The following is a 14,553-nucleotide window of genomic DNA, read 5'->3' as shown; positions in this document are numbered from 1 at the left end:
AGATCCCGATGACACAAACTAAGTTTTGTAATTATGTTAGTTTAATGCATCATTCATGACAAAATTCAAACTGGCCCCCTATATCTCCTGATCAGTAGATGTTGATGCTTAAAATGGTTTGTACCAAGTTTGGTCAGAATATACAAAAGCACTGCAGAGATATAGCCTTGCATCAAATGTTGTGTGCTCTTCATCAAATGTGTTTGTGTGTTATTCAAGAACGGTAGGGTTTATCTGTGACGATCGTTGCCCAGAGAGACACAGGGAGAGCGAGAGATCCAATTGCAGGTATTTTATTGTACAAGGTAATCCAAATTGTGGTCAAACAACAGTCCAAGGTCAAAACCAAAAATCAGTCCAAAAACAAAAGAACAATAAACAAAAGAGGGAACAGGAAAGGGAACTCGGAGGAAGGGAAGAGAAGGAATCTCGGAAGACAAGAAGGCTGACCATACGAACGGAAAAGACTCCATCCAAACAACAGGAAAAGACTGGAATTTATAGGGAGGCTAATGACAATAGAGTGCCTGCACCTGGTGCAATTAACCTGAGTGCAATTACTGTTATGACAGGACAAGACTAGAGGAAATCTAGTGCCTAAGGGGAAGTGAGCCCACTAGTGGACACCCAGGAAAACAGAGACTAGACAGCATGACATTATCATAGTCATAGTCTGAAGATGATCTGAGACAATGTTGCTGAACGATCTGTTGTTACCGATAGAGTTCAGTGAACTTACAACCGTAGTTAGCTAACAAGTCTTTTGGGAAACACACCCCCGGATGTGGAGTGTAGGAAAAAATGTTTTCTGAGAATTAAAAATGGCAAAAGAAATTTTAATTCTAGTGTGCATTTAACTCAGCAAGAGCCAAGGAATCAGAGGACAAAAGATTTTTTCTAGAAGAAGAACAAACATAATTTTAATATTAGCAAATGACCAATCTGATCTCACGACGAAAACTTACCTGTGTGGACCATTTCATCAGACGGGAAATACTTACCGCCATTCACGTTTCATGACATATTCAACAGTAAATGTCCACTGAATGGTTCTAAAAGTGTGTTTGTTACTTTATTTAAGAAAAGATAAATGGTATCTTTTCTGTGACATTGGTTTTGTATGTGTCACTGCAGTCAAAAATGAAATGTCCTTTACTCTAATGCTCCATGACGTTTTACTATTGGGAACTGAAGTGATATGTACTTTTTGGTTCACATCTTGTGAAAAAGTTCCCACAGGTAAGTTTATGTGAAGAGATCAGGTAGCCTATAACTGTTAAATTGTGATTAATTTCTCTTTAAATAGAAAAAAAAAAATAAAGCAGATTTTCATATGTTTGGGACTTTATCTTGGGTCTTAGAAAGATTTTAAAAAATGGCAAAAGATTCAGCTATGAGCTTAACACTTCATAATAAGGGTACATAAATAAATATAAATGACTTAATTAATACTTAGTTCAACATGAACTAATGATTACAGAATGACAATTCAGAAGAACAGATCACTAATTAATTTACATGACATTTAGATGTTCATTTAATATTGTGAATACTCACTGTATTAAATATGACAGTAAAATAATTAGGAAGAATCAATAAATTATTAATTTACTTTTATTGTGTAAAAAAATGAAATCATATAATCCATATAGAAAATAACTTTAATCTGATTAAAATGTAATATAATTGAATTAACCTTTTTCTTTTTAAATGAGATTGTGTAATCCATATTGTATGTAATCAGTTATTACCCATCACTGCGGTGATATGAGACAGTGAATGTTGATTCCCAAATATACACAATCTGGAGATTAATCAACAAACATGATCATGACAAACACAAGTTTCTGTGTAGAGAAGAAAGCTAAAATTTTTTCCTCCGTGTTGTTTAGTACTGCATACTGTACATCACGATGTTAGCATAATGTGATTGATTACTGTTGCTGATGATGATTCAAACAGATCATATTTCATACGCACACAGCAAGGTAAATCACTCACTCTATAATATTATTTGTCCTCCAGCAACTCGGAGTGATCATAGAGGATGAAATAATCTACAGCGATCCTGATATTTCTAACACAGCTGCTGAAATAACTATGTTCATGTTCATTGGTGTTCATCTGCATCATCTGGTGGATCTGGAGGGGGTTTTGACTCTCAAATATCCACTGTGGTCCGCTCGTAATTTTTACCCCCTTGTTACATCATTATCTGAATTCTTGTGCTTGTCTTTTCCATTCTAAGTGCATTAACTTCACACAATCTTATATTTGCTCCCTCCTTGTTCAGTTTTGCCACAATTTTAACAATGCTGATCTGTTTGGTTGAAACATTTTCAATCACCTTTAAATCCTCTTCCACTGCTCTCATCAAAAACACACTTGCAGTGTTCACTGTTGATTTCTTACCTTTGTATTGCTGTACTTAATAATCATGTTGATAATCTCTGTGAATTTCTTTACAGGTGGATTCCCTAGGTCAGGAGTCTCCAACCTTAATTCATTCGGGAGCTACTTTTTAAAAAAGAAAGCTGGCTGAGAGCTACCAGTGTTTTATAGTACTTAAATCTCTTAATATATCAATCTGAGCTCTTATACACGGCATTGTTAAAATGTGCTGGAAATGTTAAAAAACGTACTGATACACACTGAAATACCAAATAAACTAATAAAATTAGCAGCACAATGCACATGTATTTGCCCAAACAGTGAAATAAAGTATTTAAAAAATGGCCAGATTATCTACCTGTACATTAAAATAAAGTTCTGACCATTTTTTTAAAAACAAAATGATAACATATCAGCCTTGAAATATCAGCGTTGTTTCTGATGAGTCAGAATGATAAATTAATTTTTCAGCTCCATAAACAGTTCTACATAAGCTAATATTCTAAAAATCTTAACACTTCTGATAACAAGGTAGGCTATTTTCCCTCAACCGGTTAAGATCGACAACAAAGATCTGGTGTGATGTTGCAGTGATCTGAACACAGATATGTCAGACTGAATGAATTTGTAAATCCACAGTTTGACAGCAGAGGGCGCTTATGAACTGCAGAACAGAGCCGTTTCTATGGTAACATCTGTAAACAAAGCATTACACTGAGGAAAGATGGAAAGCAAATTAAACTTTTCTGAAGACATTCGGTTTTCTTATTATGCATTCACACAAATAATGAAATCATATATTCTTTCATTTAATTTCCCCCAGCAGTCTGCCTTCATTTTTTAACACAAAACTAATCTATTATGTGTTGCGCCTGTGTGAGATTCTTAATAACTTTGATTAAAGCTGAACTAAAATAACTTCATGGGCAATTTGTCAATATGTCTTGGTGAGCTGCCTCCAATCAGGCTGTGAGCTACTTGTCTCGAGTGACGTGTTGGAGACCCCTGCCCTGTCTTGGTGTGTGATGTGTCTCTGTTTGATGAGCCTGAGAGTGATTTAAGATCCTCTTCTGTGTGCCATAACATATGCAGCATTAAAGGGTTCATTACATACAGTTTCACCTAATCTCATGTTAATCTTGAGTACCTATAGAGTAGTACTGCATCCTTCATATCTCCAAAAAGTCTTTAGTTTTATCATATTTATTAAGTAAAAATACAGCTTTCCGGTTTGAGCGGAGCTATAATATTGATGTTTTGTGTTTTTCCCATTAACATATATAAACGTATGTGCTGATTTCCCTCAAAATACAGACATATGATGCAGTTGTACTTACATGAATGGGGTCTTTTATCACAGGGACGGCTCCATGTTTTAATAGCAAACGATCTGCAAATCCAGTGTCGACTTGGGCCTTGTTTATTAACAGGGGCGTCGGACTGGGGGTGTAAACCCAGCATTTAATCACAAATAAAAAAGTTCCTGTGCAAAACTAAACTTGTAGTTAGGCACTGGTTTGGTATAAAAAAGTCATTATCATGCTGTGCAGGGCCCCACCACCCTTCTTGAATCAGTGTAAATGGTACGACCTGCAGTCTGACTTGAAACAGTGCATGCCGGTTAGAAATTTTGTCAAACTTGAAACGGCGCCGACGCCACATGTGCCATCAAAGTAACGCGAGAGCATTTACAGTTCCAATAATGGCAACAAATTTGAGTTTTTAGAATGGTAAATGCTTTTAAATGTAGTTGCACTGTTGTATTGAGTGCCGTTTATCATACAACACTGATAAAAGCATATATGCCCCACTGTATTAGTATTTAAATAGTATATGTTTGTTGAACTTTATTCTTGAACATTTGCGCTGCTTATATTGATAATACAATCAATCAATCACCTTTATTTATATAGTGCTTTAAACAAAATACATTGCGTCAAAGCACTGAACAACATTCATTTGGAAAACAGTGTCTCAATAATGCAAAATGATAGTTAAAGGCAGTTCATCATTGAATTCAGTTATGTCATCTCTGTTCAGTTTAAATAGTGTCTGTTTTTATTTGCAATCAAGTCAATGATATCGCTGTAGATGAAGTGACCCCAACTAAGCAAGCCAGAGGCGACAGCGGCAAGGAACCGAAACTCCATCGGTGACAGAATGGAGAAAAAAACCTTGGGAGAAACCAGGCTCAGTTGGGGGTCAGTTCTCCTCTGACCAGACGAAACCAGTAGTTCAATTCCAGGCTGCAGCAAAGTCAGATTGTGCAGAAGAATCATCTGTTTCCTGTGGTCTTGTCCTGGTGCTCCTCTGAGACAAGGTCTTTACAGGGGATCTGTATCTGGGCCTCTAGTTCTAAAAGTGAAGTGAAGTGAAGTGACATTCAGCCAAGTATGGTGACCCATACTCAGAATTTGTGCTCTGCATTTAACCCATCCGAAATGCACACACACAGAGCAGTGAACACACACACACACACACACACACACACACACACTGTGAGCACACACCCGGAGCAGTGTTCATCATTTATGCTGCGGCGCCCGGGGAGCAGTTGGGGGTTCGATGCCTTGCTCAAGGGAACCTAATTCGTGGTATTGAAGGTGGAGAGAGAGCTGTTCATGCACTCCCCCCACCCACAATTCCTGCCGGCCCGAGACTAGAACCCACAACCCTTCGATTGGGAGTCCAACCCTCTAACCATTAGGCCACGTCTTCCCCCTAGTTGTCCTAGTCTCCGCTGTCTTTCTGGGCAGTAGAGGTCCTTTCTAATTAACTAATTAATGTCTAAACTAATTAATGATGTCTCTTAAAGGAGAGCCATCCGGTTGGTTTTAATTCCTCTTTTATAGATCAAGTTATTTAAAAGGACTAGCACGACTATTGTTACTATATTTTATTATGGTGAATTGCCCTGTGTTCGCTTTGTATTACGTGTATTAAGATTGTTATTTTTCTTTCTTTTTGTTGTAGTTGTCCTACTTCTTGAGTTAATGGCGGCTGCAGGGTCTTCTCCATGGGTCTGACTGGCACTGGTGAGGTGGTGGGGATTTTTCTGTGGTTTCTGCTGATCCATATTTCCTTCTGAGTGCTGTGACTGCTGTGCTATGTTTGGATTTCAATTAGTGGTTGTATATTTTCACATAAATAGTTATGCCCTGTGGCATGTCAAATGTTATTTTCTTTCTTAGTTTAATTTGAATGAGGTTTGTCTCAGTGTTTTAGATATTTATTACTTTATGTGAAAGTTTGTATCTGTGACATGTAATAAAACTGCTTGCATAAGCGATGAAGCCTACACTACAGCTTGGGGCCAGTTATTAGCCCCCTCTGATTTGGTGGGTTACATAAACACTGTTTCTGTTGCTCATGAAAACGTTTCTAAAACGTCTGTGTATTTTACAAATACTGCATTTAATTAACTTCATCTGTGATAAAGTATGCAAACACCACGTGAGTGTCACTAACAGGAGCTGAATATGTCTGGCCTAACGTGTCTGTTTTCAACTCGGAGCTATGGGGAGCTATAATCACGGCCACCCCACTGGCCACCCCGATTGTAATTGCGATCTATTATAAATAATAATACTATTTTCTTAGATTTTGAACAAAATGACCTCAATCGATCATGGCAAAATGATTACGTTTGGACTATGAAACTATCGCGACAGTTGAATCACTTGTCCCCAGAGGTGGGTAGAGAACCCAGAAACTTGTACTAAAGTAAAAGTACTAGTCTGAATAGTTACTTGAGTAAGGGTAAAAAAGTATTGGATAAAAAAACCTACTCAAGTAGTTAGTTACTAGTTACATTTGGTCATATATACTGAGCCTATTTTTATTTAGATAAATAGATAAAATGTATGTAATGTGTGTGTGTGTGTATGAATATATTTCATCAGCCTTTACTCAAGTCTTCAATGTCACATAATCCTTCAGAAATCATTCCAATATGTTGATTTACTATCAATGATGTTCTTTTTATCATAATCCTAAACAATAGATAGATCAATATATTAGAATTATATTTTGAAGGATCATAACTCTCTGAAAACTGGAGTAAAAGCTGATGAAAATTCGGACTTGAATTACCAAATAAATTATATTTTAAAGTATGTATTATACAGGTCCTTCTCAAAAAATTTGCATATTGGATAAAAGTTCATTATTTTCCATAATGTAATGATAAAAATTAAACTTTCATATATTTTAGATTCATTGCACACCAACTGACATATTTCAGGTCTTTTATTGTTTTAATACTGATGATTTTGGCATACTGCTCATGAAAACCCAAAATTCCTGTCTCAAAAAATTGGCATATCATGGTCTGGGGTGCCATGTCAGCTGCTGGTGTTGGTCCACTGTGTTTTATCAAGGGCAGGGTGAATGCAGCTAGTTATCAGGAGATTTTGGAGCACTTCATGCTTCCACCTGCTGAAAAGCTTTATGGAGATGAAGATTTCGTTTTTCAGCACGACCTGGCACCTGCTCCCAGTGCCAAAACCACTGGTAAATGGTTTACTGACCATGGTATTACTGTGCTCAATTGGCCTGCCAACTCTCCTGACCTGAACCTCATAGAGAATCTGTGGGATATTGTGAAGAGAAAGGATGAGCTTAAGGCCGCTATCGAAGCATCCTGGGCCTTCATCACACCTCAGCAGTGCCACAGGCTGATTGCCTCCATGCCACGCCGCATTGAAGCAGTCATTTCTGCAAAAGGATTCCCGACCAAGTTTTGAGTGCATAACTGAACATAATTATTTTTTTTGTATTAAAAACACTTTTCTTTTATTGGTCCGATGAAATATGCTAATTTTTGAGACAAGCATTTTGGTTTTTCATGAGCCGTATGCCAAAATCATCAGTATTAAAACAATAAAAGACCTGAAATATTTCAGTTGGTGTGCAATGAATCTAAAATATATGAAAGTTTAATTTTTATCATTACATTATGGAAAATAATGAACTTTTATCCAATATGCTAATTTTTTGAGAAGGACCTGTATATGTATAAATAACCTCTGACACAGAGAAGAGAGAAAACTCCTCACATGACCGTTAACTACAGAACACCTGTTTACTTAAGTAACAGATATAGGTGTCATGCCATAACATATTTTTAATACGACTGACTTTATATTAAATGTGAATTTACCATTGAAAGTCAATGTGATATAAAAACTGCTGCTAATCTTTCATTGTTCAGAAAGAGAGCAAATAACATATTGACAGTCTAGATTTCAATCACTCTCAGAAACTCCCATTAAAATCACTGAAACTGTTAACACTGTGAAATCAATATCATATTTACAGATTCGTACACACATCTGCACTTTGACGAGAGAATTAGTCAGAAAGAGGTCTCCAGTCAGCGAGCGAGTGAAGGAAGCAGCGGCATTTTAGTGATGACTCATCTGAACGCCTCTGATTGGCTATTGCATTCATAAGCTCAACAAAATCTTGTGTGATTGGTTATAATGCGCAGCGATGTAAAAACACATCTATCTCTGGCTCAGCGCCAGCCAGCCAACACAGATCTGAATTTAGCAGCTGATGATATGACTCGCTGAACTTTCTCACGCCGGTGTAATTGTATTAATATTGAGAATATATTAATATTTCAGAGACATTGGGAAAAAAGCTACTTATATGTTATGCATAAAATATCTTCATTTTCTTGCACTTGAAACTGTTAAAGAGACTAAATGGAAAGGTAGCTGGAGGACCATGTACAAGCCCCCCATTGAAACAAGGTCTGGAGACCTGCAGTGGTGTGTTGTACATGGTATTATAGCTACAAACAGACACAGAGCACATTTTGATCCACTAGCGGGGATAGGTTGTCCCTTCTGTGAACAGAAGGAGACAGTTTTTCATTTGTTTGCTGACTGTTGCAGGTTATTGCCTTTCTTTGAAATTCTTGGAGTTTTCACACTTGACTTTTATATCTATGGACCTAAATACAAACATAGCAAGAGGGAGATTTATCATTTACTCAATTTTATTTTTGGACAAGCAAAGTTAGCTGTTTGGCTCTCTCGTGAAAGTAAAATAGGTGGTGTGGGACACACTGATTTGGTACTGATTTATGAGGGTTTGGTTAAGTCAATGTTAAGAATAGAATTTGAATATTATCGACTGAATGAGAATATTGAAGATTTTAAGTGGGCTATAAATAACTGTATTGTTGTGATGTGATGTTGTGATGTTGACTGCAATGGCAATTTACAAATTCATGTATAATTATATATGATGATAATGGTTGTTAAAAGGCTTTTATTCCGGCTGCAGATATTGAGCGAGAGCTTTCTCATTTTGGAAAACTTGCCAGTGGAATTAGAACGGTTCCACTGGGTTGTAAAATGCTGCTTTAAAACACGTGTTGTCATTTAGTCGTCAGGTGTACATGTTTTTAAATGAACCGATGCTTAACATTTCCTTTTGCTGTGTGTTTGAGGGCAAGTCGTACATGATGTACGCAAGCACGGGAGAGATGCGGTGTTACGAGTGCGGGACTGTTGAACATGTTCGGCTGTCTTGTCCTCATAGAGTTGAGTCTGAGAATGAAGCAGGCCCTAGCAATATTTCAGACAAGACGAAGGAAAATGAAATGCAAAAGAGTAATGTACCAAATGAAGCAGCAGTGAATAATGACGATCAGAATGTGGAAGGAATGTTAATAAAAGATTTGTTCCCAAATAATGAAAAAGATACAGAGGAAGCTTCTGGTAGTAAGATAAAACAGGGGGAAATGAAGAAAGATAATGTTGTGACTGTTGAGAGCAGTGTTGTGGTACAGGGGTCTGAGCAGAGTTCAGACTCCGTGAATACAGGCCAGACGGAGGATGACACAATCAGTTTAAAGGTGAAGGTTTGGAAAGAGGAAGGATAGTATCTTTGATTAAGAAGGTGCAATCAGAAATGGTTGATAAAGAAATGGATGACGATGATGATGATGATGATGATGATGATGATGACGACGACAATGATGATGATAATGGTGGTGGGTTGTTTGATTTTTCTCAAAAAAGTTGGGAGCAGGTTTATTCACTAGATTGTAGATTATTTAGAAATAAATTCTTGGATGAATTCTTTGGAAAATCTATTGATGTGAGGAATTATTTTTCTGATCTGAAGAGGTTTGAGACTTCTGTTCGTTATTGGCAGAGGAAGGTTGGAGAAGATGAACTCAGTCAGAGAAAGAGATTTCGTTTAAAAAAGTTTCTTGCAAAACTGTGAATGGATAAAACACTTATAAAACGTAAATTAAAGTAATTGGATCAATGGTTTATACATCACTCAGGATGACTTTACTATATTCTTTATTTCTTCCTGTCTCTATTTTCTATCTCTTTATATGTTCTATGGAGATGATAAAGGTAGCCTCTTTAAATATTAATGGAGGGAGAGACAAGAGCAAGAGAGCTTTGGTGGCTGAATTAATTAAAATTAAGAATGTAAATTTTTTGCAAGAAACATATACAGATTGTAAAAATGAAGTAGAGAGGTGTAGATGGTGGGAGGGGGAGAGCGTCTTCAGTCACGGGTCAAATCTGAGTGCTGGAGTAGCTATTCTTTTTTCAAAGAATTAGAACTTTAAAATTGTGTTAACTGAAGAAATAGAAAAGGGTAGAGTTGTAATGGTTGCTGGAGAAATAAATGATTTAAAATGTATTTTTATAAATGTTTATGCTCCAAACAATGGATCAGATCTTGTGGGATTGTTTAAAAAGTTGCAGAGTGCATTAAGAAAATGTGATAATGATTCTTGCATAATAATGAGTGGGGATTGGAACGGCACCACAAATTATATTTTAGACAGGAATAGAGAAGAGCCTCATCCACTGTCTAGTAATGCTCTTCAGAATATTATTAAAGAGTTTGATTTGATGGATGTGTGGAGGAATATGAATAAGATAATTAGACCGTATACATGGGTTAAACTACTGGACTGTAATGTAACTGGAGCAAGATTAGATAGAATATATATAAGTAAAACAAGTTTGAATAGAGTATCTAATGCTAATATTTTCCCTAACTGTTTTTCAGATCATCATATTGCAACCATAGATTTTAACATCACTACTTTAGAACGACCCAGGTATTATTGGCACTTTAATAAAAAAAAATACTGCAGGTCAGGTCTTTTTGTGAAACATTTGGTGATTTTTGGAAATTGTGGAAGTTAAATAAAGGTAATTTTGAAACAGTGACACAATGGTGGGAGGTGGGGAAAACACAGATAAAGGTTTTTTTTGTCAACATTTTTCCTACAATACTACTATGTGTGTTAAAAAGAAAATTGAGCAGTTGGAGAAAGAAATTATTGGTATAGAAAATTTGATGGATGTAAATGTTTTGGGTGTATCCAATGATTTAAGGAATAGGTAACTTGAGATAAGAGATATCTTAGAGGAAAGAGCAAAGGGCACCTTAATTAGAGCAAGAATTTATTCTATTCTTCTATTCTATTAATTATTATTATATGATGCAGTCACACTTACAGCAATATTTGTTTGTTCTGTTTGTTGATTCAGGGTTAGCATCCTCTGGGGTCCTTGAGGGTCTGCATCATCTCTTCTCAGGTGTTCTGGATACAGACTGGAGCTTGTGTAAATCCTAGTTACAGCAGTCCTAGCAAAACATAGAAACAAAATAGAGACATCATTAGCATAGCTGCTGATCCAACAAAGTAAAATTAGTTTAACCCAAGCTAATGAATAAGAATGCACATTTGATCAGATGCAACTACACTCACAATTTAAGATGTAATAATTTTATACATTATTTGAATGCTTGGCGAAAGAGATGCGTTTTTAATCTACATTTAAACAGAGTGAGTGTGTCTGAACCCCGAACATTATCAGGAAGGCTATTCCAGAGTTTGGGAGCCAAATGTGAGAAAGCTCTACCTCCTTTAGTGGACTTTGCTATGGCGTGATGGATTGTAGCATGGTAGAAGGCTAGAGCAGTGTACACACACACACACACTGTGAACACACACCCGGAGCAGTGGGCAGCCATTTATGCTGGGGGGTTCGATGTCTTGCTCAAGGGCACCTAAGTCGTGGTATTGAAGGTGGAGAGAGAACTGTACATGCACTCCCCCCACCCACAATTCCTGCCAGCCCGGGACTCGAACTCACAACATTTCGATTGGGAGTCCGACTCTCTAACCATTAGGCCACGACTTCCTTGAATACGTTCTCACGATGACCAAATGTGCATTCTTATTAATTAGCTTGGGTCAAACTAATTAATTTTACTTTGTTGGATCAGCAGCTATGCTAATGATGTCTCTATGTATGCGTTTCCTCCAGTCTCTTTGCTCCCGGGAGTCCTAACCAGAGTTCGCCAACAAAGGTCTTTCCTCTTGCTGATAGCGCCATGTTGGCCGAACAGAGTATGGTTCTTGGAGATAATATCTCTCATCGACGGCTCGCCATGGGTGATTCCGGAGAGGATGGACCTTCTGTCTCAGGCAGGGGACATGATATTCAATCCCAGGCCTGACCTGTGGAATATTCACGTTTGGCCACTGAGGGGTACCAACTGAGAACCCTTTGAACCTTTAGAGTCAGCGTCTGATGAACTTCTGACTTTGAAAATGTTTTTTCTCATTGCAATAACTTCTTTGAAGAGAATTGGGGATATGCAGACTCTGTCTGTCTCACCATCATGCTTAGACTTTACCCCAGGGAGGGTAAAAGTGATTTTGCATCCTCATCCTGGTTACCTGCCTATGGTTCCATTTTCGGCTGTACATTCGGTCATTCTAGAAGCCTTCTGCCCTCCGCCGTTCGCAACGCCGGAGCAGGAGAAATCTTATAGACTGTATCCAGTTTGTGCTCTTCAGGCTTACGTCCACCGCACTAGCCAGTGGCATAAGTCAGAGCAGCTGTTCATCTGTAATGGTGGTGGTAACAGAGGAGCAGCTGCCACCAGGCAGAGCATGTCTCACTGGGTCAGGGATGCTATTGCTTTGGCTTATGAGGCGCGCGGTCAAGCTTCGCCTATAGGTCTTAGAGCTCACTCCACAAGGGGGGTCACTTTCTCTAGTGCTTTAACAAGGGGTGCCCCCTTACCACAGGTTTGTGATGCAGCAGGTTGGTCCTCTCCGCACACATTCATAAGATTTTATAGATTGGATGTCCATGCTACTCCGGGCTCTCATGTCCTTGAGTGAACATCACAAGCTGATGTATGAGGCCTTCTTGTGGTTTGATAGCACACCTGCACAACCTTAGAGGTCCAGACATTTTAAGTATGGCAGTGTGGGTATTCTCATTCCATATGCGCTGAGCAGCTCAGCATCGACTGAAGCTTTCGAAAGGGAACGTTCCCGGTTACTTAACTGTAACCTTGTTCCCTGAGAAAGCGGAACTAGATTCTGCGCTGAATTGCCATACTGAATATATCCCAGGACTGCTCTTCAGACAAAATATTCTGTTGATGCACCTGTGGCGTATCTATTTATAGCCCCGTGTTGCGGTTGCACTCCCCAAAAATGTCATCAACAGAGGCTATATCACCACCGGGTCAATCCTATCAATGTGTTACACACATTATTCACAGCTGGTCAGGAATAAGACATTTCCCAATGCGCTGAGCAGCTCATTTCCGTTTTCTCAGGAAACAAGGTTACAGTTAAGTAACCAGGAACATTCCCTTTCAAGGAAACTTTGAACTGCGTCCTCTAAGGGGTGCTATGTGGAACACCTCTTCGTGCCCTGTGTCTGAACCATACATTGAAAAAACACCAACTTGTTGGCCGGCGACAGCCTCTGACGTCACTACCGGGAGAACACGTCATTCTCTTCGTCTTCTATAGATCACCTGTGCATGCAGAAACCCAACTGTACAAATTAATTTATATATTTACAACCCAGTCCTGAACATGGAAATCCATGTTCTGCAGAGTTCAGCCTCAACACACTTGCTTGGACATTGGTTCAGATCCAACGACCTTGCTTAGCTTAGGTGTGTTCATTTGGAAAGCTAAACTTTGCAGGACACTGGCCCTCCAGGAGCAGGACTGAGAGCCCTGATGTTAGCTCATTACATTCAGTGCATGTGATTTATCAACACCTAGTACTTCTTACAATATAGTAAAGTTCATGAAAAATAAAAGTTCCAGATGGACAAACATTAAATATGGAAACCAGTGTGGATAAACTATATCTTAAAAGAAATTTGGAGGTAGGTTGAAAAGCCAGAATGGGAAGTTTTAATAGTTGTAAAGCTTGAAGTGTGAAGTTTATTGTATTAATGGCAGTACACATGAAATTCATGTATTTATTTGTCATTAAAACTGATGTAAACAGAAAAAAAAGTAGACTGGATTTTTTTATCCTGTCACCCCCTCTAGTGGACATTAAGTATTAAGGCCTTCATTACTCAGATAACAAAGTCACTAGGAATTTTTGGAAAATTAAGTTTGACCAGTAATTATTAATAATAATTATTAATACATAATTTAAAGGGGTCCCTTGCAAGTCACAGCAGGATGAAATCTGTGCCCAGCAACATTTCATTTATATTATTATGCTAATTAACAGTGAGTGGTGGTTTCAGACATTACTCTTAAAAGACTCTTATTCTGCAGGAAATAATGAAAATGCCGTGCTGAAGGCGGAGCAGTTCGACCTATCAGATTAAAGGAATGTTTCAGCACCGCCCACAAGTGCAAATGAAATATTGAAGCCATAAACCGATTTGTAAACCCCAAACAAAAATGAGAAATTAAGCCAAATTCTAATTTTTCCATTTGGTAAACTAAATGGAAAAACAAATAAATGATCTATTTTCCCTTTCTTGGTAATTCATGAGTAGGCATATGGTTTACAAACTGAAGGGACGGATTGAAAAATCGTCGGTACGGATTGTATTTTGTTTCTCCCACAGTTGACCTCCCAGGCTCTGTAAAATTCACATCAGTTCCGATCTCAGTTTATTTAAAAAAAAAAAAAAAACTCTTCAAAATAAAATGATGTGAATACATCCACATATAGCAAAATGTCACAGTATTTAAAAAGCAAAAACAAGAAGAAGAAAAACAGGAAATGTCATCAGAATGTGTGAGAATTCACAGCCGTCGGTCTAAACTGGCTTCAGAGATGACTGCACTGTTCACTGTGGGTTGAACAAGTGTGGGAA

The sequence above is a fragment of the Carassius auratus genome, chromosome 7 (genome assembly GCF_003368295.1).
Source record: "Carassius auratus strain Wakin chromosome 7, ASM336829v1, whole genome shotgun sequence".
In the NCBI taxonomy this organism is placed as follows: Eukaryota; Metazoa; Chordata; class Actinopteri; order Cypriniformes; family Cyprinidae; genus Carassius; species Carassius auratus.
This window is presented reverse-complemented; position numbering follows the sequence as displayed.